Raw genomic sequence first — 19,968 nt, forward strand, 5'->3', positions numbered from 1 at the left:
GCGCACAAGAAAACCACCCACCATGCAAAGGTTGGCAGATTTTTGCCAGAAATCTGGTTTACCACCATAACTCCGCGGGAGTGAACACCGCTGGCGGAACGGAATTAATCACCCACACCTACACAGCAGCTGCAGCTCGCCAGGTCCTAAAAAGATGGGTACTCCCTCTTTCCCATTACAAGAATCATTAATTCAATCAATCAATCAGAGTACTTGTAGAGCGCGCTACTTACCAGTGAGGGTCTCAAGGCGCTGCGAGGAGGGGGGGTGCTGCTACTGCTCGAAGAGCCAGATCTTGAGGAGTCTTTTGACGGTGAGTAGGTCTTGGGTCTTCCGTATGTGGGTAGGGAGGGTGTTCCAGGTCTTGGCGGCAAGATAAGAGAAGGATCTGCTGCCGGAGGTCGTTCCTTGAATGCGGGGGACACCGACGAGGGCGAGGCTGGCCGAGCGGAGCTGGCGGTGGGGGTGTAGAAGCTTAGTCTGCTGTTCAGCCATAGGGCGGGACTTGTGGCATTGAGGAATCTGAAGTAGAGTCTGCAAAGGCTGCTATTGTGTTTCCCCACTGTCACTCAGTATTAGAGGAAGAAACGAATTACAGCAGGGAAGCCCATTCCTGCATCAGAAGTCCCTGTGGGTTGATCTAGGGAGTGGTTTGGCGCCGCGGCCAGGGTGACTGACGCTGGAATCTGGGGATCACGGTTTGATCCCCGGCGCCGGCAGCAGATTAGCCCAGCACCATCTGACTCTGGGCAATAGCTTGCTTAATCTTCCCGACGGCCCCCAGCGCCTGGAGACCCTTACAGGTGATTGTTTGCGCTTTACAAATGTGGATTATTATTATCTAGCAATGCAAACCTTTATCCCAGAAGTCAGGAATCATAAGCTGCCATCCCAAAGGTCAAATATTTACAATTTTCTTACTACTATACTTTTTGAACAGCCAGAAACAGAGAAGCTATGCCCACGTGCATTTTAAGGTGATATCATATGTTGTTTAGGATTTTTTAAATTAATTTCTGATGCTGGAAACATGGGTGATGATTCACCAAAATGCATGGGGTAGTGGAAGTGGCATAACTTTTGACCTTAATGATATCACTAGAAGTGACATCATAAGACCCTTGCAGGAACGCATGTCACATGACCCGAATCACACAATTGGCATTACTAATATTTCAAAATAATTCCATGATTAGTATAACAACACAATACAGACACATATCTAATAAGATACCACCTATATTATGGTGTTGACTTGAGCTTTGAAAGTTCTGGGGCATAATACCTTCCCTGGATTCTAGAAAACGAGAAAAGCATGTCAGACAGATCTCTCTACTAGAGGGCTTCTCCTCTCCAATAAAAGTTTCAAAAGATCGGTGTGCATTAGTGCATTTAAAGCACAATTTTCACATAGATTTGATAAAATGTCATAAGCGCTGAAAGGGCACTCACTAAATAGTTAAATCCTTTCGTGGTGTGCCAAGCCATTGAAACTTGATGTTCCTCAGAAGTTTACCCCATTTTTAGGTCGAAGCCAAGCGTAAGACTGCGCACATGCACAGTATCGCTGGTGAGATTTAGTGATACAGGGGAGATTCACTAGCGGGCTCTAAGCCCCGCCCCTATTTTCCATTGGCTGGCATCACCGTTCATGCTACACGGTGGCCAGCCATTGGAAAAGAGCTTCCAGTGACGTACACATTTCTCTTTTAGAGCCGTCCCATTTGGACTGGCTCCACTGAGTTCCTGCTGGTGTAAAAGGTTTGTTATCTTCTTTATGGGTCCAAACAGATGTCCCCATAAAGAAGATAATAAACCTTTTACGCCAGCAGGAAGTCCGGCCGAGCCCGTCCAAGTGGGACGGCAATAAAACAGAAAAGTCTCCTTCTGGCGAGCGTTTGTTTTTCTTCGAAACAATAAATGTGCGAGTTGACTCACTCGTGATTCCACTGCCTTTTTATGCGGCATAATGACCCCATTTTATCGGATCTCTCGGAGAATTGTTTCCCATTTTAAGCCCAGAGCCCCAACCTGCTCACTTTTCTGTAACCTGTGAAATAAATGAGTAACGTTGCTTTCTTATCGCTCTGCAGAGTGACTGCGACATAAACTCTGGTCACTGTAATTCTATGGGTTTCTAATCTGTATGTTCTGGTGAAGCTCCACACGCACTGCGTGGGTGAAAGGAAGCACTTATAGAGCCATTACTGGGAGATGAGGACGTAGGAGATTTTCGCACTGTTCTTAGCTGCACGATCTCAGAGCACAGTGCGCTAGGATCCCGCGTAGTCACACCCCCTGCTTGTCTCTCCTCCCCTCAGCCAGGTTTGTTTTCGGTTTCTTTTCACATGGGCATCCTGGTCCCTGTAGCTGCTGCTGCTTTCGGTCATGGAGGAGAGAGCGCCGCGCCGGGCTGCATGGAGCCAGGACCTAGCTGTGGGTCGCACGCGGGCCAGGGTCCAGGACTCCAGTGGCCCCTTCCCTAGGGAGGCGGGGAGGAGCCCACGGAAAGGGTGCGCAGGAGTTAGGGACTCGAGTGACCCCTTCTCGAAGAAAGGAAACAGAGGCAGGAATCCCCGGAAACGCAGCGCCTGAGGGAGGGAATCAAGTGACCCCCATCCCCACTGGAGGAGATAGGGGACCCAAGGAAGGCCACCCCAGGGACTCGAGTGATCCCTTCCCCGGTGCAGGGGACAGAGGCCCGGGGGAGAGCCGACGCCCGGCACCCGGTCGAGTCATTCAGGGAGGTCGGTCGCCTGGGGTTCATAATGAGCCCTTATCTCGGGTCTGTGGTAGTGGCCCAGGGGAAGACCGTACTGGGGCCCCCAGCAACCCACTCTTCATGGAAGGATGGAGGGCCCCTATTGGAGCCCATACAGAGGCTACTGATAAACCCATCTCCCAGGCAGGAGGCAATGCTGGGGCCCCCACTGATTCCCTCTTTAGAGAGGGAGCCAGAGTCCCCAGGGATGGGAGATGGGCCCCCGAAAGTGGGCGTGCAGGGCCATCCTCTGCTCCCATGCCTAGGGAGGGAAGCCGGGCCCCGGTGTAGGGCATAGAGTAAGTTGTCCTATGGACCACACCAAACATTTCCATTTGGAGGGCAATCGAACACCAGGGGTCGTCCATACTGGGCCCCTCAGTAATGCCGCTCCTGGAGAGAGGGGGGACAGTCCCACAGGACTGCAACTGCATGTAAGTTCAGATCGTTTTGATCCCCTCTTAGTGCTATACTCCCCAAAGGTACCATTGCCCTTTCCTGAGGTACGTGCCTTCAACAACTTGGCTAAATACGAAAGTTTTCAGCGCCGGGGAGGGGTCCCCAGAGCCCGGGCAACAGGGACTGTCAAGTCGCGCAAAGGCAAGAAACCTCCCGCGGATCCTGAGCGTGTCCAGCGTCTCAAGAACCTGATTGTCTGCGAGGACACGAAGCCCCGTCCCCCCAGGAAGGGACACCAGGGCCCCAAGAATGTGCTCACCAGGATGCCATGTGAGTGTTTGTTTTTTAACATGTGGGAGCACTTAATCTCCCTTAAATATATTTTCTTTTCTTATTATAGGTGCATTCTGACGTCAAAACGTGCCTATAATAAGAAAATGACCCTCACAATTCAAGAAACTCTTTCCCCACTCTTAAAACAGGTTCTATGCATTGTAAAAAGATGTTTCGCTAATGAAGCGTGATTCAAAGACTTTAAAAAAAAAAAAAAAACTTTATGACATGCGGCCCATGGTGGATTGACCTGTCGGTATTCTTGCTTTAAACAGGATTTTTTTCTTATTGCGCTTTTCACTGTGGAAATGCAGGCTCTGCACTGTGGTAGTATATGACCTGCAGTAAATATACATATATCAATGTCACCTTGCAACTAACATCAAAATAAATCACAGATGGGATGTGATATTGTGTGTGCTGGTGCCTCATGAAACAGAATGCTTAACTAGGTCAGAGCTTTAAGAGGGCCGGGTCCTGCCTGTGCTCAGCGCCGGGTGCAGTTCGAACAAGCATTAAAAATGCAATAGGTCTCTTCTTGCCTTTCATTAAGTTAAAACTATTTGCTTTGCTATACAATACCATTAGCGAAGCAAAAGGTTTTAACTTAATTAAAGGCGCGACCTATTGCATTTTCAATGCTTGTTTTCAAACCGTGCTATGAATGACCCCACATGACAAAATTACCCCCATTGTGCCAGGGCCAGCATTTTGTAACGGGTGTCCCCAGATGTCATGGATGCCCCAGTATATAAAAAAAGACATTAAAATATGCCCGTGCCAGAATTTTGCCATTTATCGTGTCCATATATCATAAGTGATCCTTATGTCGAACAGTATGTTAGTGCCAGGATTTTTCATTGGCTACCATCCTCTCACGTGTCAGGTTTCCACCTATATGCCAAGAAGTACCTCCAATATGCTAGTACCCGCACTTTACCACAGGTGCACTGTCCACATGCCAAGTATTTCCTCAAATGTGCCAGAATTTAGGTTGTCCTATATGCTATGCATTACCTTTAGTATGCCAGCACCAGTATTTTACCATGGATGTCCATTATGCCAAGAATTACCCCCAGTGGCCAGTGGTAGTATTTTGTCCAAGGTGTCTGTCATGCTATGAATTGCCTCAAGTATTCCAACATCACATTTTGACTTGGCAATAATTATGTTCAGTATTCCAGGGCCAGGACCAAACTCGCAGCATAACATCACATAACAAGCAGTCACACAAGTATGCTTTGCAGCAGTGCTTAATTTATAAAACAATAAGTGCCAGAGCCCTTGTCAGGAGGCCACTTTAGCTGGTATCACCCATTGCCCCTGCCAGCGCAGCCAGTGACAGTACAAACACTCTACTAACCATCACACTCCTACAAGTGTGACAATTCAGACTATTCAAGCCTCCCTAAGCTATAAAAATGGCTTGGGTGGCAGGTATTACTATGTCTATCAATGTATATTCAGTTAATAAACAACTGTTCTTTTGCTCATCTGTTAATTAGACAAGCAGCCCCACCATGTGGCAGACTGCCATAAGTGCCGGTGTTGACAATAAGGTGCTGGTGCCGAGCACCAGAAACCACCGTCTCAAATTAAGCACTGTTACACATACATACACACATGCTCACACATACACACGCTCTCTCTCACATAAACACACCCTCATGCCTAAGCACGCACACAACATACATTTAAAGCATTTTTTTACTTACCTGAACTGCCATCAAAGTTCTCCATCCAGCTGTGTGCTCCAGTTTTAGTACACTAATAGTGAACAATAAAATATTATTCACTATTAGTATAACAATAAAATTGACAGAAAATAAGGAGGGCTGAGTTACCTCGTGTTCTTGGCACCAATTTTGAACCTGGGCCAGGGGTCCCAAAGGCAGTTCCATCGGTCACAACGGGCAAGGCATGTGTCACAGTTGTGACTCCTGGTGACCCGTAAAGGATGTCCATAGTTGGAAAGTTTCTAAATCCCATTGGATGCCGCAACGTATTGACTAGTTCTAAAGTGCTCTTACAAGGGATCCCTGCCCGCGACTTGTACTTTGTAAGAAATATTAAATCCATGAATCAAGGTCAGTATGGGATGACTTGTTCCGTAACCGTGGAAGATTCTCCATATTTCCCTACTGTGAAAGGAACACGGTCTTCGAGACAGAATATAGCCTCATCCTTGGGGGGCAGTGGACGTCACTGCCATTATTAGTAGGAAGTCACCTGTACACGCGCGTTCTTGTTTCACGGGAAACCCTTGGATTATAAAGTTAGATATGAGGACCATACGTCATATGACGAGCAAGCAGCGCTCTGCAATACATATCTTCAGATTTGTTGAGCTCATGAACTTAATGTTTGACTTTTCAAATTTTTAAGACCTTAGTTGAGTCTCCTGATGAACTAGCAGATTGAGGGAGAGAAAGCCAAGAAACCCCACAGGCATAACAAAATGGCCATTAAACAATCAATCATAAGACAACCAGTGGAAACACACTAAGGGGGATATTTACAATAAAATGTTGGAGCGCGGTGATATGCCAAAATTGTTAATATCACAATCTGACATTTTTTTAAACACAGGAATGCGCTGTATTAGCACAAATACGGCGCACCCCTGTGTTTCCCTTAGTGCTGCCACTAAAAAACCTGCCATGAGCTGTGGGGCAATTGTTTATGTGCAGGAAGATACACCTTCCTGCACATACTAAAAGTGATGTTCTGGGGACGCTATCCCCTTGTAAATATACCCCTAAGTAAGACAGAATGACCATGAGGAACAGGGCAGAGATACCAAAGGAGTCGGGCAGAGAGGGACACAGAGCAGGACAGGTAAGGACCCACGCAGAGACACATGGAGACAGAGAGGGACACAGAGCAGGACAGGCAAGGACCCATGCAGAGACACAGAGAGAGAGAGAGGGACACAGAGCAGGACAGGGAAGGACCCATGCAGAGACACACGGAGACAGATAGGGACACAGAGCTGAACAGGTAAGGAACCATGCAGAGGCACACGGAGACAAATAGGGACACAGAGCAGAACAGGCAAGGACCCATGCAGAGACACACGGAGACAGAGAGGGACACAGAGCAGAACAGGCAAGGACCCATGCAGAGACACACGGAGACAGAGAGGGACACAGAGCAGGACAGGCAAGGACCCATGCAGAGACACACGGAGACAGAGAGGGACACAGAGCAGAACAGGTAAGGAACCATGCAGAGACACACGGAGACAGAGAGGGACACAGAGCAGAACAGGTAAGGAACCATGCAGAGGCACACAGAGACAGATAGGGACACAGAGCAGGACAGGTAAGGACCCATGTAGAGACACACGGAAACAGAGAGGGACACAGAGCAGAACAGATAAGGAACCATGCAGAGACACACGTAGACAGAGGGGGATGCAGGACAGGCAAGGACCCATGCAGAGACACACGGAGACAGAGAGGGACACAGAGCAGAACAGGTAAGGACCCATGCAGGGACACATGGGGACAGAGAGGGACACAGAGCAGAACAGGTAAGGACCCAATCAGGGACACATGGATACAGAGAGGGACAGAGAGCAGAACAGGTAAGGACCCATGCAGAGACACACGGAGACAGAGAGGGACACAGAGCAGGACAGGCAAGGACCCATGTGTTATGTTTTGAGCAGTCTAGTAGCTGGGCGTGGGCGGACTCATGGGGTGGAGGAAGAGGCGGGGCACGAACAGGAAAGGGGCAGTTAGAGTAGGGACAGGGACGAGGAAGGAGTGTGTTAATAAAGCTCCTTGAATGTCAAGTAGTGTCTGTCATTATTGCCTGCTTGACACTACAGCTGGCGACGAGGGTGGGATGAAGTAACCTGCCATCCCCACAGTGAGGAAACGAGCGCCCTGTCCCTGGGCAGCACCGAGAAGTAGTCGCTGTCGCGACACGTGTGCCCCCAGAGAAGATCGCCGCCTGAGGACCCAGGCCAGCGACAGCTGTGACGGCTCCACGATCCGTCGATCGTGTGGAGCGCTGCCGAGTGAGTGCTGAAATAAGTTTGCTGCCGAGAAGTCACTTTGTGCCAAAACGGGAGCTCACCCCGGATGCGTGCAACTTGGCAAGGCGTCGGAAGTGGCAGAGAGTGAAGCGACACAATCGCGAGCCTACCGTGACCCCTTCGTGAAGAAGCTCCAGGGAAAGCGAGTGGAGCGCGGCTGCTACAGTGCTGCTGACAAGTTCGGCGATCCGGTGAGTCTCAGGGCCCGATTCACAGAACTAACTTAAGACAAAATCCTAAACTTACTACTTTTGGTATTCACAGAAGTTAGGATTTTGTCTTAAGACAGACTTAAGACAGACTAAAGACAAAATCCTAACTTAAGTCTGTCTTAAGTCTGTCTTAAGACAAACTTAAGACAAAATCCTTACTTCTGTGAATACCAAAAGTAGTAAGTTTAGGATTTTGTCTTAAGTTAGTTCTGTGAATCGGACCCTCAGTGACTGGATCGGAGCGAGGAGAATGAATGAATTTGAAATCTCGCGGGAGGCGATATTTCACTAGTGGCGGTCATCTTCAAGTCAGGCAGCCCATAGGACAATCCCGATGTGTAAAAGGGAAGTGGCCATTTTGAAGTCAGGCGGCTCATGATTTCAGCAAACAAGCATTGGTGAATGTGAAACAAGCACTGGTAGATGCAAAAAACAAGCACTGGCAGATGTAAACAAGCATTGGTGAATGCGAAACAAGCACTGGTAAATGCAAAGATAAGCACTGGCGAATGCAAATAAGCCTTGGTAACTGCGAAACAAGCACTGGTAAATGCAAAGACAAGCACTGGTGAATGCAAAATAAGCCTTGGTAACTGTGAAACAAGCACTGGTAAATGCAAATGCAAGCATCGGCAAACAAAATAAAATAAGCACTGGTGAAAGAAAACAAGCAGTGGTACCTTACAACGAGTCCTGACAAAACAACTGGCACCCGTAAAAATAAAAGGTGACGTAGCCAATCAAGCTCAAGGATGTCGAATCCACCGCCAGAGAATGGCAATGCTGTAGTGGCTACCTCGACTGAACCTCGAATATCACATTTGCGTCCCCCTGAACCACTAATGTTGGTGGCTGGCGGAAGCGTGGGCCCTCGATGGCAGGAGTGGCTAGAAGATTTCGAGGACTATCTTGAAGGTTCAAAGGTCACTGTGGATAGAGAGAAACTCATTGCACTGCGTAATTTAGTCGGCAAAGAAGTCGGCAAAGTGAGTAAAGAGCTGCCAGAAGATGACAAAGGGACTTATGCCGAAGCAAAAGAAGCGCTGAACAAGAAATTCATACATAAAAGGAATGTGGACTATGAAAGATATGTCTTCCATCAAGCTCGTCAAGACAAAGAAGAAATGATGAGCACCTTCATCTCCAGGTTACGACGGCTGTCTCAGTACTGCAACTTTGATGCGTTCTCAACGTAAGACGCTATTCGACTGCGAGTGATTGAAGGCTGTCACTCCGAAACACTCCGAAGTAGGTTGCTCAGAAAAAGCCACAACCTTGACGATATAGAAGAAATGACAAGGGTACATGATCAGGCGGAGGAACACGTCAAGTGCATGGAGACAAGAAGAAGTGAGAGAAAGGAACAGGCCTTCTGGACGCACAGCACCAAGACTCGCAGGAGGTCAGGTGAACAGCAAAGAAGGTCCAGACCAGCCTCTCATCATCAACACAAAGGACACAGATGCTATGAATCTAGCCGGAGAGCCAAGAAGGCCAAACCTCTTAAGAAATCGGACAGGACTAGAAAGTGCTATCGATGTGGATACAATTATCCGCATTCAGACGTCTGTCCAGCGATGGGTCAACAGTGTCACAAGTGTGGGCACAAGAACCACTTTGAAGCAATGTGTGGAACATATAACAAAGAAAGGAGAGGTGAAACGAACAGGCGACAGTCTGACCCCAGAAGACACCACGCCAAAGCTGTGCAAGATCGGGCGATATCATCCTCTGGATCATCCCGCTCCAGACGAGACTCTCGTGAATCTCAGTGGACCAGAAGGTCACCGAAACGATCACCGTCGAGAGAGTCCAGATCGACTTCTGCAGAGTCTAATTACACTGATGAATATGTTTGCATGGTATCAGACCCTGATCAACTAAAAAGGTATCCTCCTCTGTACATAAAAGTGGGGACTCATGCGACACAGTTCATGCTTGACAGTGGGGCATCCCTGAATTACATGCCCGTGACAGAATATAACAAGATGAAGTCACCACCTCACTTGAGCCCAGCACACGTAAGAGTGTTCACCTGCTTGGGCAATTTCGAAACAACTCTCACAAACGAAGATAAATAGGTGACAGCGCATATCCTTGTCATTTAAGCTCCCGAGGCGGAGTGCCTCCTCAGCCTGCCAACGGCGGAACGTCTTCGCCTTGTGGAGATCCTTTACAGAGTCAGTGATGACCCGGACATAATCCGCAAGTTCCCTAAATCATTTACTGGGTTAGGCAAAATGAACAAATGCCAGATCCGCCTCCACATCAATGATCAAGTGCGCCCTGTAGCTCAACACCCTCGACGAATGCCTTTTCATCTTCAGCAAGCGGTGGGGGAGGAAATTCAGGAGTTGCTACAAACTGACATTATTGAAAAGACAGATGGTCCTACGCCATGGGTGTCTCCTGTTGTCATAGTCCCAAAGAAAGGCACTCCAGACAAAGTGCGCCTATGCGTAGACATGAGACTTCCTAATACTGCCATAGAGAGAGAGCGTCACCCAGGACCCCACCTGAGTGACATGATAACCGCCTTGAATGGAGCCAGGGTATTTTCCAAACTTGATCTGAACAAGGGCTATCACCAGCTGGAACTCCATGAAAAATCAAGATATATAACGACTTTCGCTACACATTTAGGTCTGTTTAGATACAAGAGACTAAGTTTCGGCATTTCATCAGCAGCTGAAATCTTTCAAGAAATGATTCGACAGACCATCAGACACATACCCAACTCGCTGAATTACAGTGATGACATCCTGGTATATGGGTCAAACACGCAGGAGCATGATAAGGCGCTGGATCGAGTATGCCATGCTCTCCTGGAGGCCAACTTGACTCTAAATAAAGACAAGTATGAGTTCCACCAATCCACTCTCAAGTTCTTTGGCCATGTGTTTTCGGGAGCAGGCATGAAGCCTGACCCGGAGAAAGTGGCTGCACTCAACGCCACCAAGAATCCCCAAGATGTCAGCAACATTCGTTCCTTTCTGGGTATGGCGAGCTATTGTGCCAGATATATCAAAGACTATGCCACCATCAGTCATCCCCTGAGAGCTCTCACCAAGCAAGGACAACCTTTTGCGTGGAGTTCCCAATGTGAGAGGGCCTTCCGGGAAATCAAACAGGCTGTTGAGGCTACAGACAATCTGGCATACTTTAGCCCCAAAAGAAAGACTGAAATAACAGTGGATGCCAGTCCAGTAGGTCTGGGTGCCATCTTGGCCCAGTATGACAAAGACAATGATCAACAGCACATCGTGGCCTACGCCAGTCGCAGTTTGACTGAAACAGAAAAGGCCTATTCTCAACCAGAGAAGGAGAGTCTTGCAGTTGTCTGGGCTTGTGAGCACTTTCACGTCTTCATCTATGGTAAGCATTTCACCATGATAACAGATCATCAGGCGTTGGTCACCATATTTGGCAACCCCCATACCAAAATGCCACCTAGGATAGAACGTTGGGGCCTGCGCCTACAGGAATACACATACACAATCATCCACAAACCAGTGAAAGGGGAGAATCCTGCGGACTACATGTCCCAACACCCTCAGGAATCCCAGGCCTCGCCTCCGTCAATTGCTGAAGAATACATCCATTTTGTAGTAGGATCAGCCCGACCTCCGGCCATTCCCTTAGAGGTAATCCAGGAAGCCACTTCCCAAGATGGCATTCTCCAGAAAGTCATGCGTTGACTGCGCACCCATCGATGGAGACACGACAGTGAGGAAGAGAAGACCGATCCTCAGGTCCGCCAAGAAATGCAGGCGTTCAGACACATCTGCAAAGAGCTATCTGCCACCTCGAAGGGGCTCCTCCTGAGAGACCATCGGATTGTCATCCCGAGGCAGTTACGACAAGGAGTCATCAACCTGGCTCATGAAGGTCACCGGGGAGTGGTTGCAACCAAAAGAAATCTCTGTGAACGAGTCTGGTTCCCGCTGCTTGATTCCATGGTGGAGGCCACCCTCAAAGACTGCCCCCAGTATCAACTAGTCAGCCGTGGAACACCCCCGGCCCCGCTTCAAATGACTAAACTACCAAATGGAATCTGGCAAGAACTAGCCATGGACTTCTACGGACCCCTTCAATCGGGCAAGAATGTGGTGGCTATTATGGATGAGTACTCAAGGTTTCCGATACCCCAATTCGTGCCCTCCACTAATGCCTCCTGCACCATCCCAGTACTTGATGAGGTGTTTGCTGCCTGGGGTGTCCCAAAGGAACTCAAAACGGACAATGGTCCTCCATTCAATGGCCAGGAGTTTAGTGGGTTTGCACGACACCTTAATTTTAGACTTCTTAAAGGTCACGCCTCTGTGGCCACAGGCTAATGGCACTATCGAGAGGTTCATGGCAACTCTGAAGAAAACATTCAAACAAGCCACGCTTGAAAAGAAGGACTTGCAAGTTGCCCTCAACGAAGTCTTGCGAGCCTATCGGACTACCCCACATGCCACCACAGGAAAGTGCCCGGCCACTCTCATGCTGGGGCGACCCATCAAAACCAGAATCCCGACGTGGGAAGGTGCTCTGTGACCAGTGTCTCCGACACATGTCCACCAAGAGGTGGCTCTTGCTGATCGCACCAATAAGAACAAAGTGAAATCATATGCGGACGATCGACGGCGAGCCAAGTCTCCTTCCTTACAGATGGGGGACTGTGTGGTGGTCAAACAAGAGCAATCCCGAAAGACAGACTGCATGTTCAAAGACGAGCCATTGGTCATCACCCAACAAAAGGGCACCATGGTTACAGCGGCATCTGAAAAGAGAAAGATTACCAGAAATGTGTCTCACTTTCAAAAATGCACGCCGGGCCTGAAAGAGGCTCTTGAACAGGATGGAGACATACCGGACACACGAGGACCCAGTCAAGTGGGCACAACCCAAAGACTTGATCAGCGGGCTGAGACTGAATCGGATGCTGGCGGTATGAGTCTGCGACCGAGAAGAAACATTCACAGACCTCAAAGACTGATTGAAGAACTTGAATAAAGTTGGTTCGTTCTTTTGTTAACAAAGGGGGAGATGTTATGTTTTGAGCAGTCTAGTAGCTGGGCGTGGGCGGAGTCATGGGGTGGAGGAAGAGGCGGGGCACGAACAGGAAAGGGGCAGTTAGAGTAGGGACAGGGACGAGGAAGTAGTGTGTTAATAAAGCTCCTTGAATGTCAAGTAGTGTCTGTCATTATTGCCTGCACGACACTACACCATGCAGAGACACACGGAGACAGAGAGGGACACAGAGCAGAACAGGTAAGGAACCATGCAGAGGCACACAGAGACAGATAGGGACACAGAGCAGGACAGGTAATGACCCATGCAGAGACACACGAAGACAGAGAGGGACACAGAGCAGGACAGGTAAGGACCCATGCAGAGACACACGGAGACAGAGAGGGACACAGAGCAGAACAGGTAAGGACCCATGCAGAGACACATGGAGACCGAAAGGGACGGCAAGGTAAAGTTCGGGATATCATGAAGTAAATCAGGGGGGCAAGTGAAGAATGGAGATTGTTAGGGAGCAAGAGTAGCGGTCCAGACGGCACTGTAATGGGTTCCTTGACAGTCAGTGGGACACTATTTCAGTAAATGGTGATGGCAATGTTAGTGGTAATTCATGTGTTGATTTTATTGTCATTGGGTTCCCTGCATCCAGTTGGTTTCCTACTCCTGGCGCTATTAAAGGCCATACCAGAACCTCTAGGACCCTTCCCAGTGCAAGCATTGAATGTGGGCAGGCAACCCAATACCCTCCCGAATTCTAGAGGGAAGGGGAAGTGATCCAAACATCATACTTGGATGGATTATTCAGTGCTTACACTGACATCTTTGATTGACATCTATGCTAACCTTTCTGTGAATGTATTCTTGGAAGCACGCCGGAATTGCATTTAGCATAATGTGATCATTGTCCGAGCTCATGTAGAGTTCTATGCAGCCTGAAGACAATTCTTCTGTGCACCCCGAACCTCTATTAAAACATTTAGATTTAAATGTTGCATCTGAAATTATTCAACATGAAGCACTTGGGGCATATTTATGAGCCCCTCTACATCACTCCTGCACCGCGCAACGAGGTGGAAGAGTGACACAAATACAAAATGTGATTTATGAAAACCTTGCGTGGCCCTGTGTGGCTTCATAAATCTCGAGTCAATGTATTGCAGCACAAATCCCTGCGTTGCATTACTCTGCGCCAGGGAGGTGTTTCCATGAGTGGTTCATGGGTGTCCCACGCAACATCCATGGATTTTGACGCATTCACAAATTTACAAGAACAGGTAAACCTGGTAATGAGCAAAAAGATATGCCTCTCCAGGAGAGGAGTAACGAGGAGAAATATCATTATCTCTCCTCATTTTCTCTCTTTCTCTGTGTGCTGCATTCTGCAGCACACAGAGAAAGAGGAAAAAACCTCTCAGGATTGTTTTTGTGCAGGAAGGTTTCCCTTCCTGCACAAAAACAATCCTCCATATAACACCATGGTGCAAGGGTGCCTGCGTTGGCGCTAGGCTGCCGTAATGGTGCCAGGGCAAGGGAACAGGACAGGAATGAACCGTATTGGATAAATAGGGCACATTCCTGCCCTTTCTCTGTGCCACAGGGCAGTGCAGCAAGGTGACTTTCTCGGCTGACCTGCACCACTACACTCATAAATGTGCACCTTAATGTCCAAAAATAGGCCTAAAAGGAAATCAGTGGAAAATCTGGAGTTCTCATTGCATCCCACCTCAGATCTAGTCGTTCTCAGGCTTCAGCTTCCATCAGCACGAAAATCTTAAGAAGAATTATTCCAACTCTTCCTACGGGAATCAAAATCGCAGCCATAAATGTCCAGGTGGACTCAAGGTCAGTGTAAACCTTAGCTTGGGTCCAACCCTGCGGCGGATCCTCCGCTCAGTAAAAATAAAATGATAATAACACCATGTTATTATCATTTTATTTTTCCAAACTGGCATTGTTTAGGTGCGGGCAGGGTGGGGTTTGGCTGCCCACAGAGCAGGGGGAGGAGTGGTGTGCACTTTCAAAGAGCGCCTGATGGTTTGGTCGGATGTCTTGGGCCAGCCAAACCATCATGCGCACTTAGCATGCTCAACTCCTGGCTGTTTTGCAAGGCTGGGTGGAGAACATGCACAGGCTCCCGGTCCCTCTCTGAGCACCGAATCACTATGCTGCTGTCATGCTGGTGACAGCAGCGTTTTGATTGGCTAGGGAAGTCAGGGAGCCTGTGTGCTTCCTGTTTCCTGCGTCGGATGGAGGAGAGGCAGCTGGCAGGTAAGTGGATATATTTTTTTTTTTACCTCCCTCCCCTCCCCACTACTACAGCCCTGTATCAGCCGCTACTGGGTCAAATGATTACCTTCTCCACCAACTGCAGTTAGTGGAGACTACAATCTGCGGACTGCGAATCGAATGATCAATATCTATCGAATCGCTCACTCTTTAACTTTAAGGACTATGGCATAGATGCATCAAGGTCAAATCCGCTCGCAAAGGGGCAGATTCTCAGAATCTGCCCCTTTGCGACTGGTATTTTTGCATTTGGGATGCATCATCCCAAATGCAAAAATCGCAAATTAAGAAATCGCAAAATTGCGATTACTTACATTTAAGGAATCTCAAATTGAGATTCCTTAAATGCAATGCATTAAAGTTTAAAAAATAGCGATTTTGCTAATAGGGCTCGCAAATTACCATGAAGTTGAACTTCATGGTAATTTGCAAAAACTTTGAAAAATGCACTAAAGTGCATTTTTCAAAGTTTCATGTTGTGCACACATGCCCTAAGGGCATGTGTGTGAGCAACATATGTGCACAGATCAATTTCAGGGGTGCAACAGGGTGTCCTTTGGACACCCCTGCACACTTGAAATCGCATTCTCAATTTGCGATTCGCTAATTGCGATTCGCAAATTGAGAATGTCTTCCCATTCATTCCTAGAGGCCCATAGGAATGAATGGGGAGGTATTCCTTAATTGCGACTCGCAATTTGCGAGTCGCAATTAGGGAATTTTAAGAAATCGCTATTTTTTGTGTGATTTCTTCTTTATCGTTATTTTTCACTATTAAGGAAATAGCAAAATGGGTTCTTGATGCATCTGGGGGTATGACTTTGTCCCTGGAGTGTTTCTATTTTTTACAACTCTTTGTGAGGTCCATGGATTAGTGCAGGGAATGTCACTGCCTTTTCTATAGAACCCAATTCAGCCTTATAAGCATCTCCGCTCAATATGGTGGGCAAGTAAATCTGTACTTCAGGTTCCTCACTTCACCCACATTGGCAATGTCATAACTTGTTTTACACAATTTGCACAATTTAAAGCTAAAAGTTCACAAATTAATATCAGTGGTTATGTATGTAGACCGCAATGGTTCAATGCCCACAACCCACCATTACCTCCATTACCAAGAGAAGCCTTACAAATAATAGGTGTCGAGACAGCTAAGCTTTCCAAATAACGCACCAATCAAACAACCACCACACCGCCCTGAATTGGAAGGTTCTCTGACCAGAGAGGTGAGAAGCGGGCGCTTGAGCAGTGCGCTAAATCAAGAGTTCCTTTTCCAGACATCCCAGTGTTAAAGTCTAAAGAAATCCCCATTTCTCTACATATCAATAAATATAGAAATAGAGGACAGCAAAAATGCCTTAGGTATTCCAAGTGCAATACAAAGCACTTTTGCCCAGCCTCTCCCTCATAGCGCCTTAACGCCTGTTCTGCTAATCAAACCAGATGTATGAACGCTAATAGAATTGTTTATCAAACTTCTGTCAGAACTTACTGGGGGTCCCTGGGTGCTCTGGGGTCTTGAGTGGTAACAGCCACGAACATCCTAATTCTCTTGATTCACCATGGGGCAATAGGGGTCCCCACTTGGCAGTATTAGGGGGCATATCATCAAGGTGGCGCAATAAAATTATCGCCGCTTTTGCGTCCGTTTTCAGCCAAAAAGCAGCGATAATATTATTGCTTTATCAGCAAAGTCACGCTAGCGCGTGAATCCTTGCCTTAGAGCCCTTTCCTTTAACGCTCAGCTTTGCATCTCTAATGAGATGCAAAGGGGCCGTTCCTTCCCAAAAGAACGTGAGAAATGTCGCTAACCAACATTTCTCCAATTATCTAGTCTCACGCTAACCTGCAGAGCGATAAGAAAAGTAGCGCTAACCGCGGATATCACTATTTTCCTTACGCCTGCTTACCATCTGACTTAGCCATGATATCCAATGGAAGGTGGATATCATGTCTGAGACTGCCCTGCCCTATCATCAAGCTGTTGCCAAACATTGTGCGATTATCGCTGGATTTCCAGTGATAAGCGCACATTTGGCAGCTTGCGCCTGGAATTTTATCGCTGTTGAGATGAGCGTTGCTGATAGCACGCTATCTCAGCGATAAAATTCATTGTTAGCCGGCGATAATTATCTTCGCTCTAAGCGCCCTGAGCGATAATTATCGCTGGCCCTTGCTAATATGCCTCTTAGTGCTTTGTGCTGATGCTGGGCTGTTTCACGCATCCACCATCTCTTGTGGCGGGATGCTCTGCTATTGCCTCTGCTGGGGGGTGACTGCTCTGCTAGCATGCTGCTTGATCCTTCTACCACTGCTAATGGGTGTCTGTCTGCTTGGTGCATTTACGAACTCTGCTGGCAGGGTTTTTGATCCACCACTTCTGCAAGCTGACCATCTGATGCATCAACCACCTTTTCAGGTAGACTAGTGCTTGTGTCCACCACCTCTGCATGGTGCTTTCTTGAAGTATCCATCATCTTGGCTGGGAGGCTAAATAAAACATCCATCACCACTCCTGGGAATTCACAAAATGAATTCACTTCCTCTTTTGACAGGCTCCTTAATGCATTTCCCATCTCTACTTTCGAGCAGTTTGATGCTTCCACTACCTTTGTAGGCAGGCTGCATAATGTTTCTGCCACATCTGCTAGCAATGTCTATAATGCATCTACCAACTTTGATAGCAGGCTGCAAGCTGCTTGGTGCATCTGCTAGGGGTGGTCCGAACTCGCAGAGTTTTACTCCATGGATTCTACAGAGCTACATAAAAACTCTGCAAGATTCCGCGGAGTTCCGCCAACTAGAGGAAAATATGGATCTCACGCTGCAATTTAGTGCCAATAGCGCGAGCAAGGATAAAATAAAAAATCAGTGTGAATGGCACCATGCCTTGCTCAAGAGCACATGCCCATTCAAGCTGATTTTGCTGCCGCTCAAGTCAAAAATCTACTCACATTGCAGCAAATCTACTTGAGTGGCAGTTGCTCTGACCGCAACCTCCCTCGTCTGCCCACATTAGAAAATCACTCAATGAGACGCCAAATCTCGCTCGCACTCATCAGCTTCCATTTTCTGGAGCCTCGCAGGAGAAAACTTTCACCACTCAGCGATTGGGGGAATTTGGCCGGAACTCCGTGTTAACACCTTGGTTGCTTGAGAGATTTTCCTCCTGTGCTGGCCCATAATGTTAATGGGTGTGTTCATGACGAGCTGAGCTCGTCATGAGCACAGCTCAACGTGCCTCATTGTTAAAAAGGGGTTCCAAAGACAACCGGTAACCAAAAACCCTTTTTATGTTGCCCGGCGGTATCGCCTCTATGACCCACCAATATTAATCAATGAAGAAGCAGGCGCTGGAGACTGGAAGGCAGGAAACGAGGATTTTATTCTCTCCGGAGGAGAACACATCAATTCAGACAGCAAGTATCGTCACGAGGTGCTCTAACCACATCTCTGAGGCCTGGCCTCTTATACTAGGGTTTATGACCTTTATTGCACATAACACATTCTTGCAACACTTTAGTATGAGAAAGAACATCCTCGGAATCTCCCCTGCAGGCCCGTTCCCACACACATTTACAGTTGGATTCCCCACCCCGGTCACAACAGGTGATGGTTGTCGCACAGCAGGGCATTCCGCCGATTCACGGAATGCATGGGGTTTGATCGGATCTCATGGGGTGGGGGCTTTGATCGGTTCGGGGGTCTTTTGATGGGGAGGGGAAGCTTCCTACTGTACGGGGTAATAAACAGTATCCGCAGAGCCAGGTGGCGGCCTGGGAACAAGGAAGACAAACGGGGACACAGGCAAAAAGGGGGTTTGCATCAGAAGGATCTGAGGCCATGAAAGGAATGAGGGGAGGTGTCGCGCTGGGAACAGGATGGGATTCAGTGGTGAAGCTGCGCTGAAGAGGGGTTTATGACCCAAGGCATGAGAGAGCGGGGGTTGTCAGTGTGCGGGGGGATGCTTGCGAGGTTAAGAGAGAGAGAGAGAGACGCGCTGGCTATCAGCGAGGGGCAGGGAGGCCATGGCATTCAAAATGGCTGCCGCTTACGCGCACGAATGGGCTTGAAAAGGGGCAAGATGACGCCGATAATGTTCACCAAGTTTGAGTTAATTTTCCACAGTCCTCCCTTTAACATTTCCAAGACATCTTGCTGGCCTATTTCCTATCTATACCTATATGCAGTGATCATAAGTAAGGGAGAGGGGACTTAGGCAAAAGAGCTGTACATAAACATCACATTACAAACATTATATTAAAAAAAACTCGTCATCTAATAGGTGGGTTCATCGTTAAGTTGGTTGCAGAAAAAGTCATCGTAATATAATATCAGACTAGAATTACGTAGCGAGGGCGTTGGGTATAGATCATAGATGCTTATAGTCATTCGAAATAAGAGCTGGTAAGTTATCATATAAGTAAGTCCTCTTTGCATTCGGCGGGTGCATAGTTAGTCCGATGGTGCTTGGGAGAGAAAAGAGAGATAGCAAAAATATCAGAGTTCTCGTTGTCTTTTGTCGTCTTCTGTCGGCACTGTTAAGCACCTGGATTACAATTCGGTCTGTCAACAGGAATGTTCATGTGGATTGAGTCGTTGGAGGTCTGCGGGCAGGGGTACATTTTGTCTTGTTTCGCCAGGCCTCATAGGAGCAATGCGTTACGGTTTTGGAGCAGGTGCACTTTCTTTTGTAACGCAGAGCATAGATTTGCAATAAAGAATGCGATTGTTCCTGAATTGTGAGATCTGTTTGTTTCTTGGGTCTGTGTGGTGAGCATTTCCAGTCGCTTCCATCATCTTCGAGGCGTTTAGCAGCGGGTAGACCCATATACTTCGTTCATCTTCTCTTAGAGGCGACCCTTGGTGGAGTTCTAGGTCACCGTTCTAAGATTAACATAGTTCGTGGTCTTACT

The 19,968-nt window shown here is 47.8% G+C and overlaps 1 pseudogene; it reads left to right on the forward strand.

Annotated features, from left to right (window-relative positions):
* Window positions 1-2,388: 2,388 nt before the first annotated feature.
* LOC147659124 (uncharacterized) lies at window positions 2,389-3,571 on the forward strand (annotated as a pseudogene).
* Window positions 3,572-19,968: the final 16,397 nt, after the last annotated feature.

Source organism: Lissotriton vulgaris, unplaced genomic scaffold (assembly GCF_964263255.1).
Source record: "Lissotriton vulgaris unplaced genomic scaffold, aLisVul1.2 SCAFFOLD_442, whole genome shotgun sequence".
Taxonomy (NCBI): Eukaryota; Metazoa; Chordata; class Amphibia; order Caudata; family Salamandridae; genus Lissotriton; species Lissotriton vulgaris.